The following is a 14,803-nucleotide window of genomic DNA, read 5'->3' on the forward strand; positions in this document are numbered from 1 at the left end:
AGTGCTATTAAGTTGAGGTCTGATTTTGCATTGAATTACAGCAACCACTTTTTATCGTGTCTCTACATCTACCTACATGTCACAACAGAAACCTCATCAAAAGCATTGACTGGTTTGGTCTGCAGTAAGTGCTTTTTATTGGGGTATCTGTTCATGGCCATTTGAAAACAAGCATTCTGTGGTGCTTTTCTGAACATGGTTTCTCTCCCAGTTTCACATTAAAGTTACCTTAAATGGAAGCATATATTTTATGCTGGAAGAATAAGTGCTTCTCTTTAAGGTTAACATAACTGTGTTTTGCCACTAGGCTCTGCTCTTGAGTACCAAGAAAGACCACATAAACTTATTGTATGTGTTATGTGCTGTTTCTAGCTAATCATGCACTCTTTTTTCATACAGAATGAATAGATTCTCTTTTGAATTACAGCAACTACTTTTTATTGAGTCTCTACATGTCACAACAGCAACCCCAACAAAAGCATTGACTGGTTTGGTCTGCAGTAAGTGCTTTTTATTGGGGTATCTGATCATGGCCATTTGAAAACAAGCATTCTGTGGTGCTTTTCTAAACATAGTTTATATCCTTGATTCACATTAAAGTTACCTTAAATGGAAGCATATATTTTATGCTGGAAGAATAAGTGCTTCTCTTTAAGGTTAACATAACTGTGTTTTACCACTAGACTCTGCTCTCGAGTATCAAGAAAGACCACAGAAACTGCTTTCATTGTGTTGTGTTCTTTGTTTCTCTGTAATCACACGTAACTTTTTCACATCAACGATCAGCTGACAATGTGGAAGACGCCTCATCAAGCTCAAGCACCTCAGTCATAAGCTGCCTATTCAAATTAGCATGAAGACAAATAGTTATTTCACAATAGGTGTGGAAGGGGCTTGGCTGTGAACTGAACAGCTATCAGTTAGTGTCCCCGAATATTTAAAATGAGCACGTCCCAGGGTAGAAACTCACTTTAATGAGACTCCTTGGAGGACTACCACCTACATGTATGGGCTCCAGACAAGATGGAAATCATGGAGTTAGCAGGAAGTCGTCTTTACCAGAGCTCTACGACTGTGGCCTTTTCTCTACCAAAACAGTAAGTAGTCCTTACCAGAGATCTCCAACTCTGGCCTTTTCCTTCCGAACCTGTCACAATTGGTACCCTAACAATAGCATTGACTTGTCTATATAATGCAGTAAGTGCTACTTGTTGGTGTAGTTTGACGTGACTTATGCAACAAAAAATCACCGGATAGTCAGTGTTATTCTCTTTTGCCAATAGAAAGATTAATTCAAAGAAAAGCATTATTTGAGGCCATAGCTCATAAGTGCTTCTCTTTGGGGTAGTCTTAACTCTGTTACTTATAGGTAATTTCCATAGCTCTCAGCTTTCCAGAACATGCTGAATTCTACTTCAACTTGAGCACCTTTCTTTTATCAAGCCACAGAAAGTGCTATTAAGTTGAGGTCTGATTTTGCATTGAATTACAGCAACCACTTTTTATCGTGTCTCTACATCTACCTACACGTCACAACAGAAACCCCAACAAAAGCATTGACTGGTTTGGTCTGCAGTAAGTGCTTTTTATTGGGGTATCTGTTCATGGCCATTTGAAAACAAGCATTCTGTGGTGCTTTTCTGAACATGGTTTTTCTCCCAGTTTCACATTAAAGTTACCTTAAATGGAAGCATACATTTTTTGCTGGAAGAATAAGTGCTTCTCTTTGGGGAAGCCATAACTGTGTTTTGCCACTAGGCTCTGCTCTTGAGTACCAAGAAAGACCACATAAACTTATTGTATGTGTTATGTGCTGTTTCTAGCTAATCATGCACTCTTTTTTCATACAGAATGAATAGATTCTCTTTTGAATTACAGCAACTACTTTTTATTGAGTCTCTACATGTCACAACAGCAACCCTAACAAAAGCATTGACTGGTTTCGCCTGCAGTAAGTGCTTTTTATTTGGGTAGCTGTTAATGGCCATTCTACAACAAGCATTCTGTGGAGCTGTTCTAAACATAGTTTATCTCCTTGCTTCACATTAAAGTTACCTTAAATGGAAGCATATATTTTATGCTGGAAGAATAAGTGCTTCTCTTTAAGGTTAACATAACTGTGTTTTACCACTAGACTCTGCTCTCGAGTACCAAGAAAGCAAACATAAACTGCTTTCATTGTGTTGTGTTCTTTGTTTCTCTGTAATCACACGTAACTTTTTCACATCAACGATCAGCTGACAATGTGGAAGACGCCTCATCAAGCTCAAGCACCTCAGTCATAAGCTGCCTATTCAAATTAGCATGAAGACAAATAGTTATTTCACAATAGGTGTGGAAGGGGCTTGGCTGTGAACTGTCAGTTAGTGTCCCCGAATATTTAAAATGAGCACGTCCCAGGGTAGAAACTCACTTTAATGAGACTCCTTGGAGGACTACCACCTACATGTATGGGCTCCAGACAAGATGGAAATCATGGAGTTAGCAGGAAGTCGTCTTTACCAGAGCTCTACGACTGTGGCCTTTTCTCTACCAAAACAGTAAGTAGTCCTTACCAGAGATCTCCAACTCTGGCCTTTTCCTTCCGAACCTGTCACAATTGGTACCCTAACAATAGCATTGACTTGTCTATATAATGCAGTAAGTGCTACTTGTTGGTGTAGTTTGACGTGACTTATGCAACAAAAAATCACCGGATAGTCAGTGTTATTCTCTTTTGCCAATAGAAAGATTAATTCAAAGAAAAGCATTATTTGAGGCCATAGCTCATAAGTGCTTCTCTTTGGGGTAGTCTTAACTCTGTTACTTATAGGTAATTTCCATAGCTCTCAGCTTTCCAGAACATGCTGAATTCTACTTCAACTTGAGCACCTTTCTTTTATCAAGCCACAGAAAGTGCTATTAAGTTGAGGTCTGATTTTGCATTGAATTACAGCAACCACTTTTTATCGTGTCTCTACATCTACCTACATGTCACAACAGAAACCTCATCAAAAGCATTGACTGGTTTGGTCTGCAGTAAGTGCTTTTTATTGGGGTATCTGTTCATGGCCATTTGAAAACAAGCATTCTGTGGTGCTTTTCTGAACATGGTTTCTCTCCCAGTTTCACATTAAAGTTACCTTAAATGGAAGCATATATTTTATGCTGGAAGAATAAGTGCTTCTCTTTAAGGTTAACATAACTGTGTTTTACCACTAGACTCTGCTCTCGAGTATCAAGAAAGACCACAGAAACTGCTTTCATTGTGTTGTGTTCTTTGTTTCTCTGTAATCACACGTAACTTTTTCACATCAACGATCAGCTGACAATGTGGAAGACGCCTCATCAAGCTCAAGCACCTCAGTCATAAGCTGCCTATTCAAATTAGCATGAAGACAAATAGTTATTTCACAATAGGTGTGGAAGGGGCTTGGCTGTGAACTGAACAGCTATCAGTTAGTGTCCCCGAATATTTAAAATGAGCACGTCCCAGGGTAGAAACTCACTTTAATGAGACTCCTTGGAGGACTACCACCTACATGTATGGGCTCCAGACAAGATGGAAATCATGGAGTTAGCAGGAAGTCGTCTTTACCAGAGCTCTACGACTGTGGCCTTTTCTCTACCAAAACAGTAAGTAGTCCTTACCAGAGATCTCCAACTCTGGCCTTTTCCTTCCGAACCTGTCACAATTGGTACCCTAACAATAGCATTGACTTGTCTATATAATGCAGTAAGTGCTACTTGTTGGTGTAGTTTGACGTGACTTATGCAACAAAAAATCACCGGATAGTCAGTGTTATTCTCTTTTGCCAATAGAAAGATTAATTCAAAGAAAAGCATTATTTGAGGCCATAGCTCATAAGTGCTTCTCTTTGGGGTAGTCTTAACTCTGTTACTTATAGGTAATTTCCATAGCTCTCAGCTTTCCAGAACATGCTGAATTCTACTTCAACTTGAGCACCTTTCTTTTATCAAGCCACAGAAAGTGCTATTAAGTTGAGGTCTGATTTTGCATTGAATTACAGCAACCACTTTTTATCGTGTCTCTACATCTACCTACACGTCACAACAGAAACCCCAACAAAAGCATTGACTGGTTTGGTCTGCAGTAAGTGCTTTTTATTGGGGTATCTGTTCATGGCCATTTGAAAACAAGCATTCTGTGGTGCTTTTCTGAACATGGTTTTTCTCCCAGTTTCACATTAAAGTTACCTTAAATGGAAGCATACATTTTTTGCTGGAAGAATAAGTGCTTCTCTTTGGGGAAGCCATAACTGTGTTTTGCCACTAGGCTCTGCTCTTGAGTACCAAGAAAGACCACATAAACTTATTGTATGTGTTATGTGCTGTTTCTAGCTAATCATGCACTCTTTTTTCATACAGAATGAATAGATTCTCTTTTGAATTACAGCAACTACTTTTTATTGAGTCTCTACATGTCACAACAGCAACCCTAACAAAAGCATTGACTGGTTTCGCCTGCAGTAAGTGCTTTTTATTTGGGTAGCTGTTAATGGCCATTCTACAACAAGCATTCTGTGGAGCTGTTCTAAACATAGTTTATCTCCTTGCTTCACATTAAAGTTACCTTAAATGGAAGCATATATTTTATGCTGGAAGAATAAGTGCTTCTCTTTAAGGTTAACATAACTGTGTTTTACCACTAGACTCTGCTCTCGAGTACCAAGAAAGCAAACATAAACTGCTTTCATTGTGTTGTGTTCTTTGTTTCTCTGTAATCACACGTAACTTTTTCACATCAACGATCAGCTGACAATGTGGAAGACGCCTCATCAAGCTCAAGCACCTCAGTCATAAGCTGCCTATTCAAATTAGCATGAAGACAAATAGTTATTTCACAATAGGTGTGGAAGGGGCTTGGCTGTGAACTGTCAGTTAGTGTCCCCGAATATTTAAAATGAGCACGTCCCAGGGTAGAAACTCACTTTAATGAGACTCCTTGGAGGACTACCACCTACATGTATGGGCTCCAGACAAGATGGAAATCATGGAGTTAGCAGGAAGTCGTCTTTACCAGAGCTCTACGACTGTGGCCTTTTCTCTACCAAAACAGTAAGTAGTCCTTACCAGAGATCTCCAACTCTGGCCTTTTCCTTCCGAACCTGTCACAATTGGTACCCTAACAATAGCATTGACTTGTCTATATAATGCAGTAAGTGCTACTTGTTGGTGTAGTTTGACGTGACTTATGCAACAAAAAATCACCGGATAGTCAGTGTTATTCTCTTTTGCCAATAGAAAGATTAATTCAAAGAAAAGCATTATTTGAGGCCATAGCTCATAAGTGCTTCTCTTTGGGGTAGTCTTAACTCTGTTACTTATAGGTAATTTCCATAGCTCTCAGCTTTCCAGAACATGCTGAATTCTACTTCAACTTGAGCACCTTTCTTTTATCAAGCCACAGAAAGTGCTATTAAGTTGAGGTCTGATTTTGCATTGAATTACAGCAACCACTTTTTATCGTGTCTCTACATCTACCTACATGTCACAACAGAAACCTCATCAAAAGCATTGACTGGTTTGGTCTGCAGTAAGTGCTTTTTATTGGGGTATCTGTTCATGGCCATTTGAAAACAAGCATTCTGTGGTGCTTTTCTGAACATGGTTTCTCTCCCAGTTTCACATTAAAGTTACCTTAAATGGAAGCATACATTTTTTGCTGGAAGAATAAGTGCTTCTCTTTGGGGAAGCCATAACTGTGTTTTGCCACTAGGCTCTGCTCTTGAGTACCAAGAAAGACCACATAAACTTATTGTATGTGTTATGTGCTGTTTCTAGCTAATCATGCACTCTTTTTTCATACAGAATGAATAGATTCTCTTTTGAATTACAGCAACTACTTTTTATTGAGTCTGTACATGTCACAACAGCAACCCTAACAAAAGCATTGACTGGTTTCGCCTGCAGTAAGTGCTTTTTATTTGGGTAGCTGTTAATGGCCATTCTACAACAAGCAAACATAAAGTGCTTTCATTGTGTTGTTCTTTGTTTCTCTGTAATCACACTTAACTTTTTCACATCAACGATCAGCTGACAATGTGGAAGACGCCTCATCAAGCTCAAGCACCTCAGTCATAAGCTGCCTATTCAAATTAGCATGAAGACAAATAGTTATTTCACAATAGGTGTGGAAGGGGCTTAGTCGTGAACTACACAGCTATCAGTTAGTGTCCCCGAATATTTAAAATGAGCACGTCCCAGGGTAGAAACTGAGAAAATGAGGGGGTACCTGGATTTGAACCAGGGACCTATTGATCTGCAGTCAACTGCTCTACCACTGAGCTATACCTGATGCGTAAGAGTGGTTTTATGATTGTCTTGTTGGTTTTAGGCCACGGCCATGTGATTACTGCTACCAGACTGGGGAACCGCCCATCTTTCTCTCCTTGAGTATTGGTTTGTGTGTGTGTGTGTGTGTGTGTGTGTGTGTGTGTGTGTGTGTGTGAGACAGTGCCACGCTGTAGCATGGGGCCAAAGTACTGCTCTGCTGAGCAAACAATAGCAAACAAAGGAAGCGGGGTGGCCACATACAAACTGGCACTCTGATACAGTCACACAAAACATATCTTTCCATCAGGTATTCAGAATACAAACCATTGAATCCTAACAATAACAGACACACACACACAGAGACCCTGCATTGTGCCCACTGAAAACTCAATGATAAGAGTCAGCGTCAGGGCACTGTTTGGGTTCCCAGGCTCCCAGTTTATAGTGTCACGAGACTTTTCCCGGGTAGTCTCCAGTGTTGATTTTTAATATTGAACATATATTGTAAATTGGTGTTATGTTGTGGAGTGCCACTTTCATAAACTTTTCTAAACACTATGTTTCTGTTTTTTTTAATAATGTCAACAGAGCAGTATCCAATGTCTTCTTTGTGTTTTACTGTGTGTTTATTTTGTACATACTCTCTGCCAAGAAGCTGATTCTCAACAGTCCTGTATGTAAATACAGTAGAGAGACAAAGCTCGGACTAAAAGCTGAATTGGTCTGATTTTCAAGGATGCTACGTGTGTCTTCTGCTCTACTCATCCCCATCGGCTCTGTCTCAGTGTCGGGGAAAACTTCCCCTGCGATTCCCACTCAGCCGCTTATGGAACGTAAAGCCATGTAAGCCGGGAGGAGCTATAGGGATTGGAAAAGCCAGAGGACACAGCTAGAAAAGTTCACACTAAATTCTCTTTTTCTCTTTTAATTCTAGCAGAACAGAGAAAGCGCTGGTCTGAGAGCCAAAGTCAAGTGACTTTGAGGGTTATTTTCTGGTTTTCTATAGATTTGACAAGCCAGAGAGACACATAAATGGTGCAAACACAGACCAAACCATCATCAAAGGAAAAATTATGCTCGGTTGTTCTTTTTTTATCTCTTTCTTTTACCTCTCTCTCTCAAACACATATTTGAATTCTGATGCGTCTCCATAAAGCAAGGTTCAGAACCTCATTAACCGTGACTTATTCTTCTCATCAACTAGGTAACCATCATCATCATTCCTGCTCTTCACAAGTCCTTTCACTCACAACACCACACAGTCATATTACCTTACATCAAGACAAGATTCCCAACAGATTCCAATGGGTAGCATTCTCATGGACCATTAGGTGCTTGTTATGGGCAGGGGGTCATGTCATGGTATCTATGTTTTCTCAGACAAGAAAGTACCAATAGAAAAGGCAGGGAAGACAAAACCATTCAGAGTTTAGTACGGGAAAACTTATCAAGGCACAGGTATGGGTGGACATATTTTATCATTATAAAAATACCTCATTTGATGGCAATATGCAGAACACACACACACAAGATGAGCATGTTTCACAGATACCAATAACACTGATCCACCATGGTGAGGCAATGATATTGATCAGTATTGATCCCAATATTTTATTGATGGCTCAATCCTTCAATCTCTCATTTAACTGCTTGGCGTATTAAAACACATAACAGATCCTCTCTGAAGGAGAGGGATGACACCATAGAACTTTCAAAATGTACAGATGAGATACGCTCTTCTGCACATACACATTTAGCAACAGTTCAATCACAACCCTAGATAACGAGGATCTACTGTATAGTAACTCAGCATCCTCATCAATCACATAACAGGGGTTGGAACCAAAATTATTTTCCAGTCATTTTGTTCAGAACGTCATTTTTTACATTTTATTATGTTTCGTTCCGACCAGCAAAATAAAGTTCTGAACCGGATTGAACCCCCAAAAAGTACTGGTTCATATAATTAGTTTCTGTTCCTTTTTAAACAGTTAAATCAACCGGTTTTTATATTTAGCTAATCTATTTAGAGCAGACAAGCCAGCTGTTTACATGGACAGACAAGTGTATTTTTTTTTGTGGGTGGGGAGAGCGAGAGAAGGTTGAGGAGGAGGCTTGAAGTACATATTGTTACGACATGCATTATATGAATTAGGTCCACAGAGTTATACCTGGGAGGAGCGGCTTCTATGGAGGAACTTTGAATGTCCTTTGAGCTAGCTAGCTAACAAGCTTGTGTGTGCAGAGCGGTACCAGAATTAAAAACACTTCTTACCCATGTGAAATGTGATAACTAGGCCTATAGTATCCATAAAAAGTTCACCCATTCTTATTAAAAATCTTCTGAGTCAAGCTTGTAACGTCAGTACAGTAGCCTAATCTTCGGAGGGGGGAGGGGCATGTAGAGGAAATGTTAGGATACCCAGCTTGCAGGCAGACACGGGAATACGTTTCTGAATGACAGAGTGAGGGCTTTGCATGTGTTTTTTTGTGGGACTAGAAAAACAATACCTGGAATATTATTCACCAGTTCCCATGCTTTTAAAATACCGGTTCTGTTTTCAAACAGTATGGATCACTTCGTTCCAGGTTGAGTTTCTGTTTCTTGAAAAATGACGTTCTTCTCCGATTTTCGGTTCTGTTCCTTGAACCGATTCCAACCCGCTTCATAACAACCCAGTTCGATTAACCAACACATGCGCTTATATCATTAGTCTCACAGCTCCCCACCATACCATCATACCAGTTGACAGACCAAAAGGTGTATCTCTATGATAATTGGTCAATAACAAACCAACACATGCACATGCATGTATATTGTGATATATTGTCAGTGATGAATGTTTCCCACCATTTGGGAATATGTTTGAGAACTGCAATTGATGAATTATTAGAGTGCGGTACCACAGCTACCCCCCTATTCAACCTCAGCAATCTGTTGACCTGACATTGGCCTTTGAACGTTAGATCGGTATCAGCCGATAACTCCACCGATAACCACCGATAACTGATATTCAATAAATAGGATGAAAAACGGGAATCTCATGCTGATCTGAACACTTGAGGGCATGTGTCATTATTGTCACAATGTATGAAATCAACATTTGAAGCATAGTTATTGGACAATTTCTCTTTTGGATGACAATTTGTGAGACAATTTATCAGTGTGGTAAAATGACACTTTAATTTCCCTTCTGTAAAACAGTACATTAGCAGATATATCGGTATTGGTACGTTTTGCCCCCCCCCCCCCCCCCAAAAAAAAAATATTGTCATTGGTATCGGACCCCAAAAAACATATCTGTCAGACTTTAGCAGCAATGGCTGCTTTTCTAAAAACTGGAGGAAGTCTAACTCTCAACGAGACTTAGCATAACTGTGACAAATCAATATCGAAATGTCTAAATAGTGTGTGATGGAGGCAAACCACGCTGAGGCAATCTAACAAACAGCGCCCAGCATCCATTTCACACTGAGCCTAGTCCTGTCCCCTGATGTGGGTCTGGATTGTGTGACGCAGAGAGAGAGGAGATCCTGGTCAAAAGTAGTCCACTAGTTGGTTAAGCATCCCGTGGGGTGCAGCGGTCTAAGGCACTGCATCGCAGTGCCTGAGGCATCACTACAGACCCAGGTTTGATCCCAGGCTGAGTCACAGCTGGCCATGACCGGGAGAACCATGAGGTGGTGCACAATTGGGCCAGTGTCATCCGGGTTAGGGGAGGGGTTGCAGGCCAGGATTTCCTTGTCCCATTGCGCTCTAGTAAGCGCAAAGTCTGGAAGGTGACTTAGGTCGCCAGCTGGACGGTGTTTCCTTTTACGCATTGGTGTGGCTGGCTTCTGGGTTAAGCGAGCAGTGCGGCTTGGCAAGGTCATGTTTCGGAAGACGCATGGCTCTTGACCTTCTCCTCTCCTGAGTCCATAGGGGAGACTGTAACTACCAATTGGGGAGAAAAAAAAACATTACCAGTAAAAAGCAATGCCCTGTCGTGCAGCTGCCCTATGGGTTGGCATATCATTTCTACTGCATCCTCTAGCTACCACAGAGAGATAAGTTGCACTACTCTCAACTTCCTCCATGGTCACACTCTCCTTCGCCCTCAGCTTGACATTAGCTAGATATGGAGCTCTAAGTCACACACACATACATTTAAACTCAGTTTTTGACAATTCCTGACATTTAATCCTAGTAAAAATGACCTGTCTTAGGCCGCTTTATTTTAAGAATGTGAAATGTCAGAATGATAGTAGAGAGAATGATTTATTTCAGCTTTTATTTCTTTCATCACATTCCCAGTGGGTAGAAGTTTACATACACTCAATTAGTGTATGTAAACCCTCCAAACATAACGATGGTCATTATGGCCAAACAGTTCTATTTTTGTTTCATCAGACCAGAGGACAATTTTACAAAAAAGTACGAGCTTTGTCTCCATGTGCAGTTGCAAACCGTGGTCTGTCTTTTTTATGGCGGTTTTGGAGCAGTGGCTTCTTCCTTGCTGAGCGGCCTTTCAGGTTATGTCAATATAGGACTCGTTTTACTGTGGATATAGATACTTTTTTACCTGTTTCCTCCAGCGTCTTCACAGGGTCCTTTGCTGTTGTTCTGGGATTGATTTGCACTTTTTGCACCAAAGTACGTACATCTCTAGGAGAGAGAACGTGTCTCCTTCCTGAGCGGTATGACGGCTGCGTGGTCCCATGATGTTTATACTTGCATACTATTGTTTGTACAGATGAAAGTGGTACCTTCAGGCGTTTGGAAATTGCTCCCAAGGATGAACTAGACTTTTTCTTTTAGGTCTTGGCTGATTTATTTTTATTTTCCCATGTCAAGCAAAGAGGCACTGGGTTTGAAGGTATGCCTTAAAATACATCCACAGGTACACCATCAATTGACTCAAATGAGGTCAATTAGCCTATCAGAAGCATCTAAAGCCATGACACCATTTTCTGAAATTTTCCAAGCTGTTTAAAGGCACAGTCAACTTAGTGTATGTAAACTTCTGACCCACTGGAATTGTGATACAGCGAATTATAAGTGAAATAATCTGTCTGTAAACAACTGTTGGAAAGATTACTTGTGTCATGCACACAGTAGATGTCCTAACCAACTTACCAAAACTATTGTTTGTAAACAAGAAATGTGTAGAGTGGTTGAAAAACAACTTTTAATGACTCCAACCTAAGTGTATGTAAACATCTGACTTCAACTGTATGTTTACATTTCCAAAGCAAGTGAAATGGATAAGAAACAAAAGTGAAATAAACAATAACAAATCAACAGTAAACATTACATTCACAGAAGTTCCAAAAGAATAGACATTTCAAATGCCATATGATGTCTATATACAGTGTTGAAACGATCTTCTTCTCTCTCTCTCAATTTCAATTCAATTTTCTCCTGCTCTCTCTCCCGCTCTTCTTCTCCCGCCTCCCCCCCTCTTTTTCCTTCTCTCCCCCTCTGACTGTTATTAGGATCTGCTGTTATGTTCACACAGCAGATGCTGACTGACTACTTCTGCTATAATCACGACTACTGCTGCACAGCTCTCTGGCTGAGGATGCTATTAACACTACAGACTCTGAGGTGAGAGTTGGTCAATCTCAAAGCCTGCTCAGAGAAATACTGAACATGGGGTGATAAAGGGTAAACTTTCTCTCTGGTTAGCAGAACTGTACAGGGAGGGTACACCTGTATGTAGTCTCTCATGACTCTCATTTTGAAATGTTGAAATTGAGTAGCTGGCCAACAGCAGAGGAGTTCTGGGTGCCGAGATGAACCTGTATGTTACTGTTTGAGTGTACAGTGCAGATATGCGGAGATGACTGAATGTATATGGTGAGGTAATGGGCTGTGTCCTGAGATGGATGTGTGTATTGTGGAGTGAATCATCAGATTTATATTCCCTACTACCAACTACAACCTGCCATCATTCTGCTGGGCGATTCCACACCAGCGGAAAATAACCTGGGTAATCTCAGATTGTTTTGGTAATTCTCACATAGGAACTTCATTTTTTCACAAACCATGTTGTAGAAAATCATGATGGAAGTGGCCATTTTAGGCCCTTTTTAGACCTACACATGCCTCCTGTAAGACTCTATGATCCGTGAACTGTACATAATATAGACAACATCTTGGTGTCATTATACTCCTTATAGTGTGCTGTAAAATATGGAGTATGTCTAGATTCAAAAATATGTAATAATATGTAATAATAATATTAATGTTCACAATTCAACATGAAAAATATTAATACAAAATATCTAAAAACAATGCCTTTTTATTTTTCTTATTTTTTGACATATTGTTTGGAACAATAATACTCTTCAAACACATCAAATTTCAAGTGTGAGCTCTCTGGTACTTTCAATGATATGACCCATTACAAAAATATACATTTGATATACATTTACATTATTAGTCATTAACCAATCACAGCCCTCCTTTAGGATTGCACATTCAGCAGACACAAGCAGAGAGAGTTCCCTTTAAATCCATTTTCCCGTCCCCTGTGTTAGTGGTGTTCATAAAATGTATCATAACTTCAGAATTAGCAGAGAGCCCACTCTGGAAATGTGTTAAAATCAACAAAAATAAAAAAGGATAGGTTTTATATATTTATATTAATATGTTTAATGTTGAATAATTTAATGTGAACCTTTGTATTTTATAATCTAGATGTACAGCACACAACCAGAGTATAATGACACCAAGATGTTGTCTGTATCATGTACAGTTCACTGATCATAGGATTTTACAATAGGTCTATTAAGAGCCTAAAATGGCCACTTTCATCATGATTTCTCAGAAATATTGTGATACGAATGTAAAAAGCATTTCAAACATCATTTCTCCCAATTAAGTTTTTATGTGATAATTGGCAGAACATTCTGAGATACCCTAAATATATTCCGCTCCTGCTGGCATGGAATCGCCCTGTTCATGTTACAGATGTGAAGCCTAACACACAACTATGTTACATTACTGCCGAAAATACAAGGTTATTCTACTGAACTACTGTACCAAAACATCCTTTTGTGGCAGGGGTATTCAAACTCAAACTACATATGATATGCTGGAATTGTAGTGTTCGCTTGCCTGCACACTCCTGCACTCGCTGCCACTCCACCAGAACACATTATTCTGATAGGAACAGTGGAGTAAACACTCTAACCAACCACAGTGTCTCTGCAAAGAGCACCTTACTTTATTGCAGGACACATACATAACAGTGTAGCCTATTATTATCTCCATCACTGCTACCTGGTATACTGGATACTGTCATTACACACTCGAGCAGGAATAACACAGCAGCATTAGCAGAGAGACAACAAACAAAAGCAACCCATAGAGATCGATCACAAGGGGGCTATGTGTCTCCAATCCTCAGTGCCTATTCTGTGAGATCAAGGGGCCAGACCCTTTCAGTGGGGTCGTAGCAGGGTTATAATATATAAATATATGCCAGGCGGCTTTATCCAAAGCAAGTTACAGTCATGTGTGCATACTGTACATTTCACGTAAGGGTGGTCCCGGGAATCGAATCTACTATCCTGGCATTGCAAGTACCATGCTCTAACACAGGGTTCCCCAACTGGCGGCCCGCAGGCAAGTGATTATATTTGGCCCCTCCTTTTTGTATTGTTTTATTGTTGGACAAAAAAACAGTAAATCAGATCCAAGTATTCCCACGCATTATAGAGAGATATGTGTGATCATATACAAACGTAAGAAAGGTTTAAAATGATTATATTTGAGTCAAATATTATATCTGTTTGGGCTTCTTGCGTTCAGTTTGCAGTCTACAAGTTATTTGTGTTCTGGCCCCCTGACCATCCGCTCACGAAAAACACCTGGCTAAATCTAGTTGATGATCCCTATTCATTACAATATCTTTCTTGTCTCAATGGACTTTGGGTGTAGCCACAGGAAGTCATTTGGATCTGGGGGTGCTGTACATTTTTCCTCCAAGGAGGCGGGGATTCATCTTTTTGCCCTCGCTGGTGCTGCAAACGATATATCGTCCACTAATACAGGACTATTAAAGGCCCAGTGCACTACTAAATAAAACTATTAATATAATTTTAATAACGATTTTTCAGGAGCTTCTTACAAAAAGCTTACCTTCATCCAAAAGATGTAGGCCTTCCGAGATCTGTTGGACGGGCACGCCATCTAGTAGGTTTTTGAAGATCTGCTAAATGTTGAATTTTAAATCAATAACCTATATCGGAAATGGTAAAAAAAAAAAAAAAGCATTCTGGAGTTAACAAAAATGTGACCAAATAAAGGAATGCTATGATAATAATACTAGACCTAACTGCTGCTAATAGGCTGCATAGCGTATTAATTGGTGTTACAAGTGAGGCCTCGTCCTGAAGGCCTTTGACGTCATAACGTCAAAAAGTTAATAGGCTAATAATAAACTATAACCCTAATTATTTATCACATCTGAAGGGCCCGTGGGTTCGATGGGAGTCTGGTTACAACGGTGTTCCTTTCTATAGTTTAATCAGAATCCAA

Source organism: Oncorhynchus kisutch, linkage group LG10, assembly GCF_002021735.2.
Source record: "Oncorhynchus kisutch isolate 150728-3 linkage group LG10, Okis_V2, whole genome shotgun sequence".
NCBI lineage: Eukaryota > Metazoa > Chordata > Actinopteri > Salmoniformes > Salmonidae > Oncorhynchus > Oncorhynchus kisutch.